Genomic DNA, 12,506 nt, shown 5'->3' with positions numbered 1-12,506 from the left:
TCCGTCATTCAAAATCTCTCTTTTTAACAGCAAAAAACATGCATCAATCTTTTTGTGATTTTGAATCGTAAAACACCCATATCATACAATAGATGGAAAAAAAAATAATCCATCGTAAATATGAGAATCTATATAAAAGATGTTTAGCTACCTCCAAACGAGTTTCAAACCTGGCTCTGATACCAATTGATAGTAACCATGATTTACGCAGCGGAAATAAATCATGATGAAACAAGCATGGAGGCAAGCCAAAATCATATGTAAAAGACTAACCTTTTTCTCTGCTGAAAACGCCCACAATCTCCTACAATCTTCTGCTGTTTACCTTATCAATTTTTCGGACTGTGATTTCTGAGTGGGCAGAAAAAACAATAGCTAGGGTACCTCACTCTCTTTTCTGTTTCTAATATATATCTCTTCGATGGGAAGAAGACCACTTTGTTAAAAACTCTTTTTTCTGTTTCTAATGTATATCTCTTCGATGGGAAGAAGACCACTTTCTTAGAAACTCTTAAGCACATAATTTGCTTCAAGAAAAAAGATATAAGCGTGACTCTCTTTCCCTTAAAATGCTCATTTTAAATAAATTAGATTATCTGTTTTTAATTAAATAAAATTTAATTAAAAACTAATCTATCATTTATTTAAAACACATAATTCATGTATAGTCCAAACAATTAAGGCACAGCAGGGACCGCAGGAATAAAATTAACAAGGCTACTAATTATAATAAGAATTCATACAGGACCAGTATATTCTCATTATAATTAATCACAAATTATACCACTAAAAATTCATGATTGAACTCCTTATTAATCTTACAATTCCATTACATAATAATTTATGTTTCCCACGTTAAGATTACAGATGCTATTTACATGAAACAAATTACTGACAATTTATTTGAGTAACAATAGATCTTCAAGATTGTCGCTTAACTTAATTCATGTGTCGGATAAAAATCCACCTGCAGGGTTTACACTATGAAACCTTATAAGCTTACTTAAAGTGCATCATCAATCTCTATACCGAGACGTGGATTCAATCATTATTTAATACATCGCAAACATAAAGCGTCTTTGTCCAACTCATCGAGTCTTATCGCTCCAATAAATGAAACTCACTCTTTAATGAATCAAAACACAAGATATTTTATATTTGCTCATATTAATTAAATCATGATTAAAAACATAAATCTTATTTCTAATGTCCTAGAGAATATGTTTTAACAGTCAGTACAAAACATTCATTCTCTACTTGGTTCAGTTAGTTATATATAAAATATACTAACACAATTATTATTAAATTATGCCGAAAGATTAATTTATCTAATGCAAATCTCCAATTAAATACAAAGAAATAATTGTTTATAGAATGACATCATAATAACATACTATTAAATTCACGCTTATGCATGGTTAATAGTATATCTCTATCAACCTTCATCATTAACAAAGCAAGCTATTTTTTCTTTTTCCACTCCTTCAAAGGAAAGAGCGCACATATCAGAGAATTATAATAACAAAAAACATTAAAAAGAAACTAATAGAAGAAAAAAAAACACTGCTAAGTCCATTATGAAAGTATAAGGTTTTATTCAATTTATTTATACTCTGATATTTTAAATGCAAAAATGTTACCTTATAAACCAAATACACTCTTTCATATTTTATTTTTGCCAACAATACAAAAATCTTTAGCTAATGAATTATTTTCAAAATTATATTTATATATCTGAATTTAACAATATCACTATAAAAAAAATATACAGTCGCAATATCACCAAACCCATTATCATCATCGTTATAAAAAAATAGAGTAACTATTTTCAATTATTTGTTTCACTTTTTTGTTTTTCTTAGGATTAAAATCTTTATTTCATCTTTTTCAATAAAAATGAACATTTTTAAAAGTTAAATGTAGACCGACTTTATTTCATTTAAATTCCAATACATCAAATGAAATTAAATAGGTATTTAGTAAATTAATTTAATAAAACTTATAGGGTGTTTGGTGGTAAAACTTAATAGTTGTTACTTAATAAGTTAAATTATATTTAAGCCATTCATTTAAAATTTATTACTTGATTCTTACTTTAAATATTAAAATTATTTGATAAAATTAATTAAAATTTAGTTTAAATTATCAAATTGACATATTTATTCTCATAAATTAAAATTAAAATAAATGAGGTCAAGTAACAATGGGGGTCGTGGAATAAGAATAGAGATTGTGAAGGTAATTATACCAAATAAGGATAAAAAAAGTAAAATGAATATGTGAGTTCGATAATAATTTAATTGTTTTTACTTATTACTTAAAGTTGTTTTTTACTTTAAGTTATATAATTGAGTTATTTTACCAAACATACTTAATTTAATTTATAATTGAAATTAAATTATTAAATTATTTTAAGTTATTAAGTTGATTTATCAAACAACCACCTAATAAATTAATTTAAGTCATTGAGTGTATTAAACATATTTTGTAAAATAACGTAATATACACTATATCACAACTAAAAGTAAAAAATATTTTTTAAGTGTTAAGTGAAAATATTTAACTTATTCTCGATTTATAAACTATTTTACCTCATATATCTGTATTTAGTGAATAAATATTTTACAATTATAAGTTTACCATTCACAACTCATATTTTATAATAAATATTTTTATAATTATTTTATGTTTCTACAATACTTTAAATATGAATTTTTAATAAATAAATTTATTACTTAAAATTAATAAAAATATAAATATTAATTAAAATTAACAAGGGTAAATATGTTTACTTCATGATTCAAAATAAATTTTAAGTTAACTTTATTAATTAACCTTAATGTATAAAGTAAAAAAAAAGTAATAAGTTTTAAGTTAACAATTGAAAAACGATTCAAATTAACTTAAGTAATTAAATAATAAGTTTTATCAAACACCCTCTAAAAATAAAAAATAAAAATTGATTTCTAAATTTTCTCATGCTTTCATACTATTTATAAATTAATTATTCATCCACGTAACTTACCTATAAAATGGTGAATATGACTAAAATATATATTTTTTTTTTATCCCTTTTTTCTTTTATTTCTTAAGAAAATTTAGATCCATTTTTTTTTATATAAACTACTACTCCAAAATTAAACCAACAATATAAAAGTCACTCAATTTTGATAAGAAATTAATTTAAATTAAATTCACAAAACTTAAAAATCAAACCCAATATTCTAATACAAACTTCATTTTTTTTTTTTCATATTTCTTATGATTTGCAACTAAATTAAATTTGAAATTAATTAACTTCAAATTTTCAAAATTCAACTTCAATGATAAAACCAAAATAAACAACCTCACTTAATAGTATTAATTTCCTATCATCAATTTCAAAGGAAATTTTTAACATAGAAATCCAAAACATAATTCCATTACAATCAACAATTCTATAAATATAAATAAATAACCTACTACTCAGTAATATTTATATATTAATAAAAAACAAGCAACAAACAATCTAAATATTTTAATCCTATTCAAGTTTATTTAATTTTCAGACAAATAAACCGGCTTAAATCTATTGAAAGAAATTTTTTCACACTATTTTCAAAAAGTAAAATAAGTTGGAAGTTATTGTCATGCCAAACAAGCTCATGAAATACGTAAGTGTGTTTGTACTGTGATGTGGATTTCGGATAATTTATTTTCCTAACCATATATTTTTCATATACATTTTTTCCCATTTACAATATGGAAATGAAGAAAAAGAATAATGTGTAGTTACATTTTTACAAACTTAATCATCAAAATAAGTCACAGGAATCCATGCATTTACGACCAAAGGAGTAGCCATCAGATCTATCTTTTTATCCCTGGCCTCCAGTAGGAAATGCCCACCCAAGCTCCTGACGTTGCTCTTCATCTGGTTGCAAGCTCCCTGGAATGGCACTAAACACCCTTCTCCAGGCTTCAATTCCGGAGGCCACATAATGCACATATGCTGATTCATCATCCATATTCTTCCACAAGTTCATTCTCATGGACATGAATTTCTTTGGAGGAGTTTTTGTTGGTTTCCTTTCAACTACCTGGTCCAACCCAGCAGCCTGCAGAAACTTTTCTATAGCAGCATCCCATGACAGCTCATGCATCTGTGCATCAGTTAGCTGGCCAGGTTCTTCACTTAGAGCTTTCAGTGTCTCTTTCACAAACCCATTGTTGTCTTGGTAAGTCCAGCAATTTGTGAACTGCTTGAAGAAGTCATTTGAGGGGTGATTGGCACAAACCACAATTTTACCCATTACCAAAGCTTCTGCTGTAGTTGCGCAGAGGACATCTGTTGTGTTTGGATTTAGGAACACCTTGTAACTGGAAGATGAACAAAAGGAAAACATGTCATATACAAACCCCAACTCTGTTGACCATCTCTGAAAAAATTTAGAACCGTAGGTGTGTTTCGAAGGAAAAATTGTTCTACAGGCTACACTGCAGATTGATTTCCAATTCTCCAGTCGACTACGAGATCATATTTAAATGATTCCCTTGATAGAGGACTAACAGGTACATTGCAGAGAATGAAATAAATATATTTCCTTTCAACTTCAATTCCTCAAAAACTGTATTGTCATCTATAATAAAATCACTATAATCCTTCAATCTATTCTCAGGATTCTTTTATTATTATTTTAAATAATAAGAATAATTAGAAGATGAAAGGGAATATAGGAGTTTTTTGGTTATAGAGTACATAGCGATGTGGTATGCAATGTTGGTAATAACTGCAAAAATGGAAAACATTGAGAAACAAAAAACAGTAGTTCCGGAGAATATGTACCCTTAATGGGTCACTATGAATCATCCTGGCCATCATTAGTCAGAAGATACAATTCAGCACAGCTGAATTCATACTGGCACAACATTTTCTGCCAGGATCAATTCAGTACAAACACTAGTGTGAATGAAACACGTGATATTTCCACATGTTTGCATTCTTTTGGGTGTTAGAAAAATAAAATGACCAACAGTCCAAATAGACCCAAGCATTGGTGTCCCGGGAACCATAGTGTTAGTCAAAAGTGCACAATATGCAACAACAAAGGTTATCAGCACCCTCAACTTCTGGCTGATGCATTGCATTAGAAGGCAGATGCAATTTCATTTTCTTCATTTCCATCACAGAAAAAACTTATGATTAAATTGATGTCTGGATGTGAATAGATCATAAGGAGCTTACTCGTGAAATAATGGATCCGCATGATCACGCCTAGGGTGAACTCTGACGTCTGGTTCCAATTTTTTGGCAACTTCCTGAACTTGATCCGAATCCTCCCCATTACCATATAAATCAACCTCAAGTCCAGTTAGTTCCTTTTGGTGATCATCAAGAAGTTTGAGTAGCTCCTTGTAGCCTTTGCCCCACACCATTTTCCGAATATATGGTAGACACCTTTAGTGAAGGCGTCGTCATCATTTTGTTGATGCTCTTTCTTTCTTTTGCCAATTTCGAGGAACTTGGGATGGACTCCATCAACATTACAGATGATGGATCTCGGAAGGTCCTGGGTGGCAGCAGATAATCTAATCACTTGCCATTTGAATACAAGTATATGTTGGGCTTTGTGGAGCCTAGTTTTGTTTGATCCGATTTGACGACCCGAATAATATTGCATGGCTTTTTAATGGGAGATTTATTGAGGCCTGTTGGGCCCGTTTAACCCATTGTGGAACCACCTTATTTGTAATTAGGGTTTTTTAGTATGGTAGGGTTGCCGTGCTATATATATATAGAGAATATTGTAGCCGTCATGTTGTACTCTGTATTCTTCCCTGATAATAGTGATATCCCTGCAACTCCGTGGACGTAGGCAAATTGCCGAACCACGTAAATACTGTCTTGTGTGTGATTGTTTTTCTTTGGCGTGTGTTTTCTCTAATTTTTTGTTTCTCACGGGTTGGGAATTAGGTTTAATTCCCTACAACTGGTATCAGAGCCTAGGGTTAGGTTTGAGTGGGAGCAATGGCAGAGGAAGCAGGAAAGGCGTCTGGAATAGAAAAGTTTGATGGCACAGACTTTGCGTATTGGAGGATGCAGATTGAAGATTATCTCTATGGGAGGAAATTGCATCTGCCTCTTTTGGGGACAAAACCTGAGAGTATGAAGGCTGAGGAATGGGCGCTTCTTGACAGACAGGTTCTAGGAGTTATTAGGTTAACTCTGTCTAGGTCTGTTGCACACAATGTTGTAAAGAGAAGACCACAGCAGATCTGATGAAGGCTTTGTCCGGTATGTATGAAAAGCCATCCGCAAACAATAAGGTGCATCTGATGAAGAAATTGTTCAATTTGAAGATGGCAGAGAATGCATCAGTAGCACAACATCTGAATGAATTTAATACAATCACAAATCAATTGTCGTCTGTAGAAATTGATTTTGATGATGAGATTCGTGCTCTGATCGTCTTGGCTTCTTTGCCAAACAGTTGGGAGGCAATGAGGATGGCAGTAAGCAATTCTACGGGAAAGGAAAAGCTCAAGTACAATGATATACGAGATTTAATTCTGGCTGAGGAGATTCGCCGAAGAGATGCAGGTGAAACCTTAGGATCTGGTTCTGCCCTAAACCTTGAGACAAGAGGCAGAGGTAATAATAGAAATTCAAATCAGGGTAGATCAAATTCCAGAAATTCTAATCGAAACAGAAGCAAATCTAGATCAGGCCAACAAGTACAATGCTGGAATTGTGGGAAAACAGGTCACTTTAAAAGGCAATGCAAAAGCCCTAAGAAGAAGAATGAAGATGATTCTGCTAATGCTGTAACAGAAGAGGTACAGGATGCATTACTCCTTGCAGTAGACAGTCCACTTGATGATTGGGTTTTGGATTCAGGAGCTTCGTTTCATACCACTCCACACCGAGAAATCATACAGAATTATGTTGCAGGTGATTTTGGTAAGGTATATTTGGCTGATGGTTCAGCCTTGGATGTTGTGGGTCTGGGAGATGTCCGGATATCGTTGCCCAATGGGTCTGTTTGGTTACTGGAGAAGGTTCGACATATTCCTGACCTGAGGAGGAATCTGATTTCTGTTGGGCAACTTGATGATGAAGGACATGCAATACTATTTGTTGGTGATACTTGGAAGGTTACAAAGGGAGCTAGGGTATTGGCTCGTGGAAAGAAGACTGGCACTCTGTTTATGACCTCATGTCCAAGAGACACAATTGCAGTTGCTGATGCAAGTACTGATACAAGCCTATGGCACCGCAGACTTGGTCACATGAGTGAGAAAGGGATGAAGATGTTGCTGTCAAAAGGAAAACTACCAGAATTGAAGTCCATTGATTTTGACATGTGTGAAAGTTGCATCTTAGGAAAGCAAAAAAAGGTGAGCTTCTTGAAAACTGGCAGGACACCGAAGGCTGAAAAATTGGAACTAGTACACACCGATTTGTGGGGGCCTTCTCCGGTTGCATCCCTAGGAGGTTCAAGGTACTACATCACCTTTATTGATGACTCATGTAGAAAGGTATGGGTTTATTTTCTGAAAAATAAATCTGATGTATTTGTAACTTTTAAGAAGTGGAAGGCCATGGTTGAGACAGAAACAGGTTTGAAAGTAAAATGTTTGAGGTCAGATAATGGAGGAGAGTACATAGATGGAGGATTCAGTGAGTATTGTGCTGCACAGGGAATTAGGATGGAGAAGACCATTCCTGGGACACCACAGCAGAATGGTGTGGCTGAGCGCATGAATAGAACTCTCAATGAGCGTGCTAGAAGTATGAGGTTGCATGCTGGACTACCAAAAACTTTTTGGGCTGATGCTGTTAGCACTGCAGCTTACCTGATAAACCGAGGACCATCAGTTCCGATGGAGTTCAGACTTCCTGAGGAGGTTTGGAGCGGTAAAGAGGTGAAGTTTTCACATTTAAAAGTTTTTGGTTGTGTTTCTTATATTCATATTGATTCTGATGCTCGTAGTAAACTTGATGCAAAGTCAAAAATATGTTTTTTCATTGGCTATGGTGATGAGAAATTTGGCTATAGGTTTTGGGATGAACAAAACAGGAAAATCATCAGAAGTAGAAATGTGATATTTAATGAACAAGTTATGTACAAGGATAGGTCAACTGTAACGTCAGATGTTACAGAGATAGATCAAAAGAAATCTGAGTTTGTCAACTTAGATGAATTGACTGAAAGTACTGTCCAAAAAGGGGGTGAAAAATATAAGGAGAATGTAAATTCACAGGTAGATTTGAGTACACCTGTAGCTGAAGTTCGTAGATCTTCCAGGAACATTAGACCTCCGCAACGTTATTCACCTGTTTTAAATTATCTCCTGTTGACTAATGGTGGTGAGCCAGAGTGTTATGATGAAACCTTGCAAGATGAGAATTCAAGCAAGTAGGAGTTAGCCATGAAGGATGAGATGGATTCCCTATTGGGGAATCAGACATGGGAACTGACTGAATTGCCAGTAGGAAAAAAGGCTTTGCACAACAAGTGGGTATACAGAATAAAAAATGAGCATGATGGTAGCAAACGTTACAAGGCCAGATTAGTTGTTAAAGGGTTCCAGCAGAAGGAGGGCATTGACTACACAGAAATATTTTCTCCAGTTGTGAAGATGTCAACAATTAGACTTATACTTGGAATGGTGGCTGCAGAAAACTTACATCTTGAGCAGTTAGATGTGAAGACAGCATTCCTTCATAGTGACTTGGAGGAAGACCTTTACATGATTCAACCAGAAGGGTTCATTGTTCAGGGACAAGAGAATCTAGTCTGCAAACTGAGAAAGAGCTTGTATGACCTTAAACAAGCTCCTAGACAGTGGTACAAGAAGTTTGACAATTTTATGCATAGAATTGGGTTCAAGAGATGTGAAGCTGATCATTGTTGCTATGTTAAGTCCTTTGACAACTCTTACATCATATTACTGTTGTATGTGGATGATATGCTTATTGTAGGGTCTGACATTGAGAAGATCAATAATCTGAAAAAGCAATTGTCCAAACAGTTTGCAATGAAGGATTTGGGAGCTGCAAAGCAAATCCTTGGTATGAGAATCATTAGAGACAAGGCTAATGGTACATTGAAGCTTTCACAGTCAGAGTATGTGAAGAAAGTTCTCAGCAGGTTCAACATGAATGAAGCTAAACCAGTGAGCACACCCTTGGGTAGTCATTTCAAACTAAGCAAAGAACAGTCACCAAAGACAGAAGAAGAAAGGGACCATATGAGCAAGGTGCCCTATGCCTCAGCTATTGGCAGCTTGATGTATGCTATGGTGTGTACAAGGCCAGACATTGCACATGCAGTGGGAGTTGTGAGCAGATTCATGAGTAGACCTGGAAAGCAGCATTGGGAGGCAGTAAAGTGGATTTTAAGATATCTGAAGGGTTCATTAGATACATGTCTTTGCTTCACAGGTGCAAGTTTGAAATTGCAGGGTTATGTAGATGCTGATTTTGCTGGTGATATTGATAGTAGAAAGAGTACTACTGGGTTTGTTTTTACTCTAGGTGGTACAGCTATATCATGGGCTTCAAATTTACAGAAGATTGTTACTTTGTCTACCACAGAAGCTGAGTATGTTGCAGCAACTGAAGCTAGAAAGGAGATGATTTGGCTACATGGTTTCTTAGATGAATTGGGTAAGAAGCAGGAGATGGGCATTCTACACAGTGACAGTCAGAGTGCAATTTTTCTTGCCAAAAATTCGGCTTTTCATTCAAAGTCGAAGCATATACAAACAAAATACCACTTTATCCATTATCTTGTTGAAGATAAACTGGTAATACTTGAGAAGATTTGTGGATCTAAGAACCCGGCAGACATGTTGACTAAGGGTGTCACTATTGAGAAGTTGAAGCAGTGTACAGCTTCAATTGGTCTTCTAGCTTGAGGACAGGAGGATGAGTTGTAGGGATGAGGGATTGTTTCTTGGAGGATAGTGGTTTGATGTTGGTGATTGGACTAGTCTCCAAGTGGGAGATTTGTTGGGCTTTGTGGAGCCTAGTTTTATTTGATCCGATTTGACGATCCGAATAATATTGCATGGCTTTTTAATGGGAGATTTATTGAGGCCTGTTGGGCCCGTTTAACCCATTGTGGAACCACCTTATTTGTAATTAGGGTTTTTTAGTATGGTAGGGTTGCCGTGCTATATATATATAGAGAATATTGTAGCCGCCATGTTGTACTCTGTATTCTTCCCTGATAATAGTGATATCCCTGCAACTCCGTGGACGTAGGCAAATTGCCGAACCACGTAAATACTGTCTTGTGTGTGATTGTTTTTCTTTGGCGTGTGTTTTCTCTAATTTTTTGTTTCTCACGGGTTGGGAATTAGGTTTAATTCCCTACGGTATAAACTAGCTGGAATGTTCTTAATTGGGTTCATGGGTAAAAATATAAAAAAAAAATTGGAAAGCTGCCAGAATAAGAATGTGAAAGGTCCTTTAGGATTTCCATATTTGGTTCAACCATTTGAACCATCCTAATTGACTAGCCCATGCTACCTAGCTCAAGTTCATTCTACCTAGCTCCCACATGAACTATTGATTTTATCACATCAATATATACAGGGGGACAATGATAAAGAGTTCAACGAGGGCATAAGAAAAAGCTTTCTCGATATAAAGAGCAACTCAAACATATCCATAAAAGTTTTAAATTTTATTTGATGCCTTCATGGATGATATTCATAATATGGGATGTAGCCAACAAAATGGTCTTCAAAAGATGTATAATCTAATTTGCACCTTACTCATCCAATGTACCCCACCATGAAACACAAACAGTATTATAATTAAAAAATCCACCAATTTGGATTGTTTATTAAAACTCTTTTTCACCATAGATAGATCTCATAACAATATGGTTGCACCATCATCCATCCTATGGAATCTTCATTGTCATAAAAAACCCCACCTTCACAAAGTTTTTCTTCATTAAGCTGTAAATCCCCTACACCCCCTACACTGATGTATATTAATAAATTAATAAACAAAGAATATGCACAATATGTAAACAAAAAGAAAAGAGGGAGGGGGAAATCATCATGTTAAAGTAATAGAATTGCAAGTGTATTATTAACCTAAATGTTGAAAAGAAGGGCTACAAATGCTAATTCAAATTAAATTACAAAAACTGAAATAATTTTAACCTCTTTGTTAGTAGAAAGTAAATCCTTTCATGAAAACTAACCATTCTAAAAGAAACATGCCTCGTGACAATAGATATCAACAACCTAATTATTTATGTATTTTATAAGAAATGTCTGCAACCATCCATTATTTTCTCGTCTAATAATTCCAAATAATTGGTATGAACAATTCCTTGAACCAAACGGAATTTAGTTTTCTATCTCTTTCTATGATGATATCATGTAAGATGCTCAGGCTCCTCGGGACTGTAATATCAGCCTCTTCATCAGGAATGATTTTTGTAATATCCCCGACCACAACAAATGCTCCTTTTATCTCTGGAAAATTGCAGTTCAAGTGATACTAGGTGTTAGTATCGTACACACACAAAGAATTTAAGCAAAAAGTCACCGACACCTAAACCCTAAATCCTATGATCTAAGTCTTAAACCCTTGGCCTGGACCTAAGCCCTACATTCTAAATGATTATATTTTTAAAATATGTTTAATTATATATATATATATATATATATATATATATATAGTATATATTATAATACTTATTTAATTAAAATTGGCATATCATACTATATAACTTATGTAAATATAATATAATTAATTAATTTTATTTGTCAAACCCAGTAGTTAAATGAATTTATTTTACTTTGAAATCTTTAGATTGAATTGAAATAGCTTTGATTCCCAAAAAAATGATTAGGTTCAGCCCGCTGGAAGCCCAATTGTTATTTAATTGGGCCCTAACTCATGTTTTACACCCACGGGTATTGCATTGCTAGCAGCGGCTAATAGAGCAGCTTATTCTTGAACGACTCGTCCGAAAACACTATCACCAGTTTCCGATGTCCTTCTCCCTCGCTTGCACGAGTCACTGCCACTCCTTGCGCACCCTATTAGGGTTTGCTTTCAGCAGAAGAAGCGCCATCTCTATTTACACAAAAGCATTCGATCATTCCTTCTCTCTACATTGCATTTCGATTGATCTCTAGGTTCTAGGTACCATTCCAATCTCTATTCCCAATTCAATCATTTCACTTTTATATTAGATACAATCGTTTGAATGCCAAGAAAATAATGATAATATGATGGAAAATTTTCTCCCTCTAGGTCTAAGAATACTGAAAAATTGTAGTTGATCCGAGTTTTAAAATTTTTCTTCTTGTTGTGCATCTTTGGGAGCAAAGAAAGTGAGAGAGATAACATAGCAATCAAGATGAGGTTTTCTTTTATTTCTCTTCATTTTCTAACCCAAAACAGAGCGTTATAAATTGGGAATGCTATTGCTGGAAGTTTTGAATTGTACGGTTTCTCTTTAAACAGCCGTGGAACTATTGACATTTTG

General features: G+C 34.0%; 1 pseudogene; it reads right to left on the bottom strand.

The window, feature by feature from the left end:
• Positions 1–3,687: 3,687 nt before the first annotated feature.
• LOC100265767 (digalactosyldiacylglycerol synthase 2, chloroplastic-like) lies at positions 3,688–12,089 on the bottom strand (annotated as a pseudogene).
• Between the last annotated feature and the right edge of the window lie 417 nt (positions 12,090–12,506).

Source organism: Vitis vinifera, chromosome 16 (genome assembly GCF_030704535.1).
Source record: "Vitis vinifera cultivar Pinot Noir 40024 chromosome 16, ASM3070453v1".
Lineage (NCBI taxonomy): Eukaryota > Viridiplantae > Streptophyta > Magnoliopsida > Vitales > Vitaceae > Vitis > Vitis vinifera.
The sequence above is the reverse complement of the archived record's forward strand: the minus strand, read 5'-3'. Positions and strand labels throughout refer to the sequence as shown.